At 40.8% G+C, this 9,601-nt stretch overlaps 1 protein-coding gene across 2 annotated transcripts in view; it reads right to left on the minus strand.

Annotated features, from left to right (window-relative positions):
- The window catches only part of HRH2 (histamine receptor H2), a 204,651-nt gene extending 198,098 nt beyond the window's left edge, over positions 1-6,553 (minus strand). For both annotated transcript variants that reach the window (XR_010180171.1, XM_063930529.1), the window contains exon 1: positions 6,356-6,553. The gene's annotated coding sequence lies outside the window, so the exon portion shown is untranslated. The remainder of the gene's footprint in view (positions 1-6,355) is intronic.
- Between the last annotated feature and the right edge of the window lie 3,048 nt (positions 6,554-9,601).

The following is a 9,601-nucleotide window of genomic DNA, read 5'->3' on the forward strand; positions in this document are numbered from 1 at the left end:
GATGGTGTTAGCTATATCCAGCAATCTAGGCCAGCAAAGCCAAAGAGTCTTCTCTGGATTCCTGCCAGGCAGTGACAGGACTACCGGCAGGGTAGAAGAACACCGTGGCCCACGGCAATGATAGGGCCCTCGGCCGCAGACGTTGACAGTACTAATATTAAATCTGATTGATTTATTATAGTACGGTGGCCAGTTTGTCACTGCGGGTATGTAACAAAGGCGGGTGAAAAAGGCAAAAGACAGAGTTCCAATATGAGCAATCATGCCATGCCTTTCGTATTGTTATGCTCATATATATATGGCCTGGAAGGACGTGATTGACTTACACTTGTCGAGTACTTTGTCCATGGGCTAAGACGCTGACGAATTTACACTGCCGCTGAAGCTGTGTGGAACATGCCGCTGTTGCTTTCCGGAGGCATCGGTGAACCAACCATATACTTTTAAACCTTGATGGACGTGAGCTTGTTACTTATCAATAAAATACTTTTGATATCTAATCTCACTGAGTGCGCCCTCATTCTCTTTTAGCTGCCATACATTTGGATGAACAGTGTTGGTAACACAAGAGGTGCCTGCATTCACATCAATTAAATTACGGACGTTTCAATGGACAAAGACAGAGGATATTGATCGCACAACCACTCAATTTATATGTATATATATATATATATATATATATATATATATGTAGAAGATAACCTCCGGCACTCCAGTCCTCCCCCTCAGGGTGTACCTCGCTCCGGTGCCTTCCCCAGGGAACCTGTCCCTGACATGTACCAATAGCAAAAATCAGAGGCGGCACTCAGAGACTTTGAAATCAGTGAAAAGCTGTATTAGTGATAACGGGTAATATACACTATGAGGGACCAGATGTAGATTTTTTCATTGCTTTGTTGGAATTTACCTTGACCCACATTTTTTTTTATTTTTGATGGGGGTTATTACAGACAGCAAACGGGGTGTGCCATGGGTTCATCGGTGGCACCCTCGTTTGCAAACTCCTACATGTGGGAGGTGGAGAGCGAGCTCTTTTTTGCTGATAAAGAAGTGGGGGATCGCCTGTTTATCTTTTACCGGTATATAGACGATCTATTGCTATTTTGGAAGGGCACAGAGCAGACATTAAACAATGTGGTGTTGACACATAATGCCACAACTAGCCCTATAAAATTTACCGTAACAAGCAGTAGAACAGAGATCTGTTTCTTGGATATTCATATTAAAATCCAAGATAAACAGATTGTCACTGGTCTGTATAAGAAACCGACAGACCGCAACACTATGTTGAGGTATGACAGTTTTCATCCCCCGGCGACAGTCAAAGGTCTCCCCTATTCCCAGTTCCTAAGGGTATGTAGAGTTAATAGTGACAAGAAAGAGATGTTAACTCAATTGGATGAGATGGAGCAAAGATTTCTCCAAAGGGGATATCCCTGAAAATTATTGCGGGCAGCTAGAGCAAAAGCTGCAGATAAAAATAGAGAAGAGCTACTGCAACCAGCTGCAGCAAGGGATATGACCAAAGTCATTCCATGGGTTAACGAGTTCTCAACTAAGAGCGAGGACATTAAAAAGAAGGTGCGAAAGTTATGGCCCATGGTCACTTCTGACCCAGATTTAAAGATCTTTCAGGACAAAAGATTGATACCAAGCCACAGGATGGGCAGAAATATCAGGGACATTGTTGTTAAGACGGATATGTCCAAATTAAAAGCAACCCCGGTAAAGATTTTTTTAGCACGTAAGAATGGATGCTACAAGTGCACAGGTTGCACCACGTGTTCCCACATTTCACCTGGAGACTATATTGTCCACCCATATACAGGGAAGAAATTCCCGATCAGGTGGCCGTTGACGTGTAGCACCAAATTCGTGGTATATGCTATCATATGCCCATGTGGGTGTTACTATATCGGTAAAACTGAGTGCCAGTTCAAGATAAGGATGGCACAACATAGGCAGGCAATTCGCAATGCTCTGGCCATGGGCAGTGGGGATCAGCCGGTGGCCAGGCATTTTTGGGAAAATAGGCATGGCATGGCAACATTTAAACATAGGATCATTGATCATGTGCCAATATTGCCTAGAGGTGGCAACCGAGGACAACAGTTACTGAGACTGGAGTCCAGGTGGATTCATAGGTTAAACACCTTGAAACCGGGAGGCCTAAATGATAGCCTGGGTTTGATTAATTTTCTGTGAAGACAGGTAGGAAATTAAATTGAGGGGACCGCTTTTTCCTAGTGAAAAGGTCCCAAATATATACAAGGTGGGATATGTAAAAATTGTATTCACAAATGGAGAGAGTGGAGTGACAATAGGAGAGCAAGGCAAGGCCAAAAAGAACATCTTATTAGTAGCAAAATGTCAAATGCATTATAGTTAAAGACATGGTAATTTAGATGTGGGTTTTTGTACAATTATAATATATGAGCTAACACTCATCCTGTCATCAATTAATTATTTTTTGATGCACGGGTCTTAAACACTAGGAGTTTATTCATAGGAGGTAGTAAATGGGTTAATGTGAACACATCGATCAACATTTAGATGAATTGTATTTTTACCAAATGTAAGTTTTAAATGTATTTTTTTGAATATAAATTATAGTTCAATTTAACACAACAAGGCAGCTAGCTGATAACTGCCCTATTTTTAACTATGTATAAGAAGCACGATTTTATTGTGATCATGTAAAGTGGATGTTTAAGTGTTCACTTTTTCTCTTTCCCCCCCAGCGTTGCCATGGTCACGCGGCCCACGGAATAACGATACGTCACTTCCGCCCTAGACGTCATACACAGAATACCGGACAGGAAGTGCGGCTGGCGTGGCTGCGGCGGACGCTGGCGGGGAGATCAGAAAGAAGAGGGGGGTAAGTGTGTATTTATTGTTCACTATTGTCACTGTGTGTTTGTCTTGAAGACGGGGAGGTGGTCCCCGAAACGTTGACCTCACTAATACAGCTTTTCACTGATTTCAAAGTCAAAAAAAAAAAAAAAAGACCTCACTAATACAGCTTTTCACTGATTTCAAAGTCTCTGAGTGCCGCCTCTGATTTTTGCTATTGGTATATATATATATATATATATATATATATACACACACGCATACACATACTGTGTGTATATATATATATATATATATATATATATCCTATATTTAAATATGCTGTTCTACGATTTTTTCAAGAGACTGAGAGATTGAGTCACTAATGCTGTGTAGTATATGTAGTGTACAGCAGTTACTAATGTTGTCTGTATTTTACAGTGGTCACTAATGTTGTGTGTAGTGTATTGTGGTCACTAACGCTGTGTGTAGTCTGTAGCGGTCACTATTGCTGTCAGTATTTTATGGTGGTCAATAATGCTGTGTGTAGTGTATAAGGTAATTTCTTTTCACACATACCTGTCGACACACGTTCCCATGGAAAAACCCAGTTTTTAGATATATTTATGAAAGGTGTATAATGCTGTCTAATACTGGATATGGTGATGAGTCCACATCCCTTTTTTGGTGGCACATGCAAAGAGATCCTGATTTAGGGTTGGGGAGGGGGACCAAACAATATTTTCGCATCTGTGCCCACCATGCAGTAGTTTCGCCACTGCAATATTACAAATAAGATACAAAATTTATGAAGAATTACCAATCACTATCGCCATATGGTGCAAAAATGCTTGGTGAATGAGGACACATATGTACATTGTTTATATATTGCTGAGATATGCAGCATTACATGACAAAAGTTATCACTGTGTCTTTTAAAAAATACCTCTACTGTACATTTGTTTTAATTTTTGAAGGAAAAGAGAGCTTGTTCAATAGAAACATAGAATTTGACGGCAGATAAGAACCACTTGGCCCTTCTAGTCTGCCCCTTTTTTTTACCATATTTTTATCTCAAACCTTATTTAATCCTTATTTCTTTGTAAGGATATCCTTATGTCTATCCTAATGCAACGGTGCTGTATTTATCCCTGTCTTTGGTATTTAGAAGATCACTCTTTGACCTCCGCTAGGATAGAAGGGCATTTACGACTCTTCTTTTAAAAAATGCATCAGTTTTATTGTTTTAGGGCCACTCAAACTCAACTTTTTTATACAAAAATATTTGTTTCAAGAATGGTATGATGCATGAGCTCTACAGATGGACACTATTTAATAGTATGCCACTTATTATTTACCTAGAAATAGACACAAAGCTGCTGGATGATCACAATGTGTTACAGTGTGCTACTATCAGGTGTACGGATAGAAAATGTTCTATCAATTACTACAAAAATAAAGATGTACTACAAAAGCACTTGCTCAGCATTCTATTATCTCACTATTTTTTACTCGTTATTTCTTTTTACTGGTTTTCAGACACAAAACCAAAATCTTACTTAAGGACAAATTAGGTGGGGCCCTCTGGGAACAAGTACCCCTGAGCCCCCCAGTTTGAGAGGGCCCCACTGATGCAAGACACAGATCGGATCTCTGTTGTCGATCCAATCTGTGGCGCTGAGCTCCGCTGTCGGTGCCACAGAGCTTTGCTGGGTTGCCAAGTGTCGGCTCAGCTGTCCAATGGTATGTGCAGCTGCAGCCTGTGGCTCCATTACTGGCTGGAGTGCAGGCTGCAGGGAAGAAAGAGGCATGAACCCTGCTGTGCACAAAGTATGTGGAGGTGGTTGTGCTCAGAGGAGGTGAGAAGAACTTCTCGTTTTCCTCCTGTTCTATGTGTGTCACTCACAGCCTGTCTTTGCCAGCAGTAGAGCAAAAGTAAGACAGGCTGCATTGAACTTATTGTATGGTATGAATTAAATTTGTAGTTAAGGCTCTGGCTCCCATATCTATCTATCTATCTATCTATCTATCTATCTATCTATCTATCTATCTATCTATCTATCTATCTATCTATCTATCTAGACAGTATGTATATAAGTTGTAGACATCCTTAATTCCTCATTGGTAGTAATGACCGGGTGCATTCCCACATAGAAACACAAATACAACTGGCAGAGACAGGCAGCAGTCTGTTTGAATATAATACAGTATATCCAAACTGGCTGGATAATGACACAGCGTGTATATAATATATATATATATATATATATATTTGTATTACGGTTTTAATTTTAGACCTGAGGGACCCCCGGTCTTTAGTACCCTGGGCCGCCTGAAGTCTTAATCCAGCTCAGCACATCGGCGAACTCGCCATTGCACAATTCAATCGGTTAATCAAAGTAAATGTACACATGCCGATTGTCCGCTTGACGTGTTGAGCAGTATCCCCCAACTGTGACGTCAGCCCCCTGCAGCAAGTGTATGGGCGGTCAGCGGACCACCCATACACATTACCAGATGACCCAATATATATGCAGATGTATTGGTCATCAGCTGTCATTCACGGACATATTGGGGGTACACACCCATCGATGGGCTCACAATATATTGGCCGTTCACTTGAACGCCCAATATATTGGCCTGTGTATACCCAGTATTAGAGTAACAGCAAAGGTGGTTTCACTAACACCATGAGAGACCTGACTGGAATACACTTTAAGGATTGTCACACTTGGCAACGTCACTGTACCATAATGATTAGCTTATTTGCTCTACTAAACTGTTGTTAATGTCACGATCCATTAAATGGAATTGAACAAACACCACATTCACTTCTACGCTTCTGTTTAATGGAATGAAATAGATAGGTTATAATATGTGGTACAGATGTAAATCAGTGTTCTGTTTTGGCTCTGAGCGCAAGTGACATTTTTCACTTTCTAGTAAAGAAATACCAGTCATCAAGTCATTTGAAAGCAATAAAGTATCCACTATAAATACGAAAGTCGAAAAAAACAAATGTAATTGTATTCCTCTCGATCCTATATATGTACAGACGCAGCTGCACTGTTTGACACATCTGCTGCTGGCAACAGGACATTTTTGTGAAAATCAAATATTACCTTGCAGCAGGACCGTACAATAGAGGGGATTCTCAGAAGAGTACTGGCACTGTTAATATTTGAATATTTTGATTACACACACACACACACACACACACACACACACACACACACACACACACACACATATATATCTACAGTATATACTGTATATAGTTTTGCTAGGTTAACAAATGAGGCAGCCAGAATTACAGGAGTTACAGTACGTTATAGGAAAAGTATAGAAGTATGATTTGTAGACTGATAGTTGACTCTTGAAGGCAAATATTCAAAATTTGAAATGTATTCTGCTCTCTATACACTAATTAAAATATATCAGAACAATTTGTAAGGATTTGGGGACATTAAATGTGATGATGTTCGCTCGACATAGAGATAGGTTGAAGAGATAAAGTTCTTACCTTGACAGTAAGTATGCAGTGGAGCATGCAGAGTGCTTTAGAAACCGCTCCTGGTATGAAAATTCCCAATTCTTTCCCCCACAATCTCCTTGAAAAAATGGCACATCCAGGCTATAATCTTGTCAGTTCGCCCAGAAGGAGTGCACAGCTTCAGCACTCCTCACTGCAGCTCCTGCTCTTACACAGACATGCAAGCCCCGCTCTGAATATAGAGTGACTCACACAGGCAGAAAAGAGAGGTGGGAGGGATTATTATGCTCTGTAATCTCACAGGCAAACTCTATTATTCGGAAATGGCAAATCTCTAAATGTTTCTTTATTTGGTCAACTATCAATTTTCCATTAATACATGGCTTAACATGTACTGTGCATTATAATAATAATAATCACGATTTTAAATAAGAATGGTAAAACTTTAACTGATAAACTTCATAAATCCTATTTCCTATTTCCTTTCTTAGTTAAAGAAAATTCTACGGTAGTCAATTAAAGTTAATTTGCATTTTGAACTTCAGTTACATTTAGGTTACACCACCTGCCTATATATTTTACAATTATACTCATCACACTTCTATACCTTAATTAAAACTTAAATTGGATACACACTATAAGATTATCTGTCCAATCTTTCTGGTTGGAGTGAAAATCTGGTAATGTATGGGAACATACTGTATGACAATTAACCATTTGCTCACAAAAGCTGGAAAATGGGCAAAAATAGTTGTTCGGAGAAATTAGTTAATTCAAATGGCTTAACCAATTTGTGTGAACAGACATTTTAGTCTGTTTTTCAGTGTTTGTGAGCAAATGCTAATTGTCAGTTGCTCCCATACATTACCAGATTTTTGGTCCAGACAGAAAGATTGGAAAGATAATCGTGTAGTGCTTATCCAGCCTTAGAGTTAGCATTTGCATTTTCCACTATTCTATACATGGCACATACAGTTTTGCAGCTAGAATCAATGAGGTCAGGAGTGCAAAGAGGCACAGGTGTTTGAACAACTAGGAGCAATGCAGGGGAATGCTAACATTTAACTCCCTATACCTACATGCTGATCATTATTATTTATTAACAGTTTATTCTATAGCACAGCAAATTCCATTGCGCTTTACAAATTGAAACAACAGTGATAAACAAAACTTGGTAATAACAGTCATAGAGGTAGGATGGCCCTTCTCACAAACTTACAATCTATGGGTAAATAGGCATTGATACACAAAGATAGGTGCTATCTATAGCATAATGGTCCACCAGCTTGTAAAGGTTCTTGGTAGGCTGTATGATAGGGTGACACAGCAATGTTGGCCAGGGGTCAGAAGGATGGGAAAGTAAAGATAGAGAGAAAATACTGTACAGTATGTGAGGTTATATGCGGTCTGTATAGTGGGGATGTAATTGGATAGGAAAGTTTATGAAGGTTCTCCGGGGTAGGTGGCTCCGGAATTTGATAAGCTTGCCTAAAGAGGTGAGTTTTCAGAGAACGCTTGAAGTTTTGGAGACTAGAGGAGAGTCTTATTGTGCGTGGGATGGCGTTCCATAGAGTGGGCAATCCTGCATAGAGTGGGCAATCCTGCATGGAAGCGAGTAATGAGTGTGGATGAGAAACGTAGATCAAGTCAGGTAGGGAGATATTTTGAGATAAGCAATAAGATGTACAGTGAGGACACCTGATGTTGGTGCGTCAAAAAATGTCTAGGTACAAGTGCTCTGCCTTTTTAGATTCAATGGCCTGATTCATGGCCTGATTCATGGTCCTGTGATTTGCCATCCTATCCCGAAAGCGTCTAAAAGTCATCCCAACGTAATACAGTCCACACGGGCAGGTGAGGATATAAATAACATGGTCCATAATGCAGTGTAATCTATATTTGATCTTGATGGGACGTCCAGAGTGTGGTTGGGGAAATGTTGGACCAGTGAGCATGCTACTACAATTGGTGCAGCCAGTACATTTGAAGCATCCAGGTTTCTGTTCCTGTAACCATGTTGTCCTATTGGTTATGATAGAACTAGCTGTTGGTCTCAATAGGAGTTGTTTAAGATTTGGTGCTTTTCGATACGCCATCATGGGGGGTCGTGTATTTTTTGACTTGAGTGAGGTGTCAGATGTGATGATAGGCCATCTCTTGCGGAGGGCTTTACTAATATTGCCAGTATAGTTGTCAAAGGTCGTGGTAAATACCATTCGGTCAGGGGTGATGCTTGCACTTGTTGTAGCGGTGTTGGATGGTCAGTATTTCCCGCGGGCTTTGTGTAGACATCGTTGTACACATCCATCAGTGTATCCACGCTCCCGGAATCTCAGTGACATCTCCTGTAGTTGTTGTTCCATGATGGTTGCATCCGTATTATTCCGCATAACTCTCAAGAATTGTGAAATGGGCAGATTCTCTTTGAGTGCTGGTGGATGCTGGCTAATGGATAGAAGAAGGGTGTTCCTATCAGTAGGTTTCCTGTACAGTGTGGTGCTAATCACATGATATTCTATGGTAACCGTGATGTCAAGGAAGTTGATCCGATGGTCATCAATATGATGTGTAAATCTTACCGGATTTTCCAACTCATTTAACGTGTGGACCATCTGGTTGAACATCTCCGTCATCCCAGTCCAAAGGATGAAGATATCATCGATGAAACGTTTGTACATCAGGATATGGGCCCCATAAGTTGGCAGGATGTGCGTTGTCTCGTAAGCCGCCATATAAATATTTGCATAGGCTGGCGCTAATATTGAACCCATAGCGGTCCCGGACCGTTGTACATAGTATTTATCCAGGTAAGCGAAATGGTTGAACTTCAGGACTACTTCGGCCAGTTGGATAATAAAGTCAATCGGAGGATTTACTGGAGGATGGGCGGTGAGAGCATTTCTCAACGTTTGCAAGCCGTCTTCATGTGGAATGATGGTATAAAGCGAACATACGTCCATAGTTGCCAGTCGGACATCTCTATTTATCCGTGGTAAATCGGAGAGTTTGGTTAGAAAGTCCATGGTGTCCCTTATGTAGCTATCGTACTGTTGTACTATTTGTTGCAAAAATGAATCCACGTAGACTGCCAGTGGTTGCAACAATGAATTTCTTGCCGATATAATCGGCCTACCTGGTGGGTGAGAGAGTGTCTTGTGGACTTTAGGTAGGGTGTGTATGATTGGACACACTGGGTGGGTGAACGCAGGGGCGTATCTACCTATTGGCCAAAATGGCACTCGCCAGGGGCGCCAGCCAAGGAGGGATGCCGCCCAG

The sequence above is a fragment of the Pseudophryne corroboree genome, chromosome 6, assembly GCF_028390025.1.
Source record: "Pseudophryne corroboree isolate aPseCor3 chromosome 6, aPseCor3.hap2, whole genome shotgun sequence".
In the NCBI taxonomy this organism is placed as follows: Eukaryota; Metazoa; Chordata; class Amphibia; order Anura; family Myobatrachidae; genus Pseudophryne; species Pseudophryne corroboree.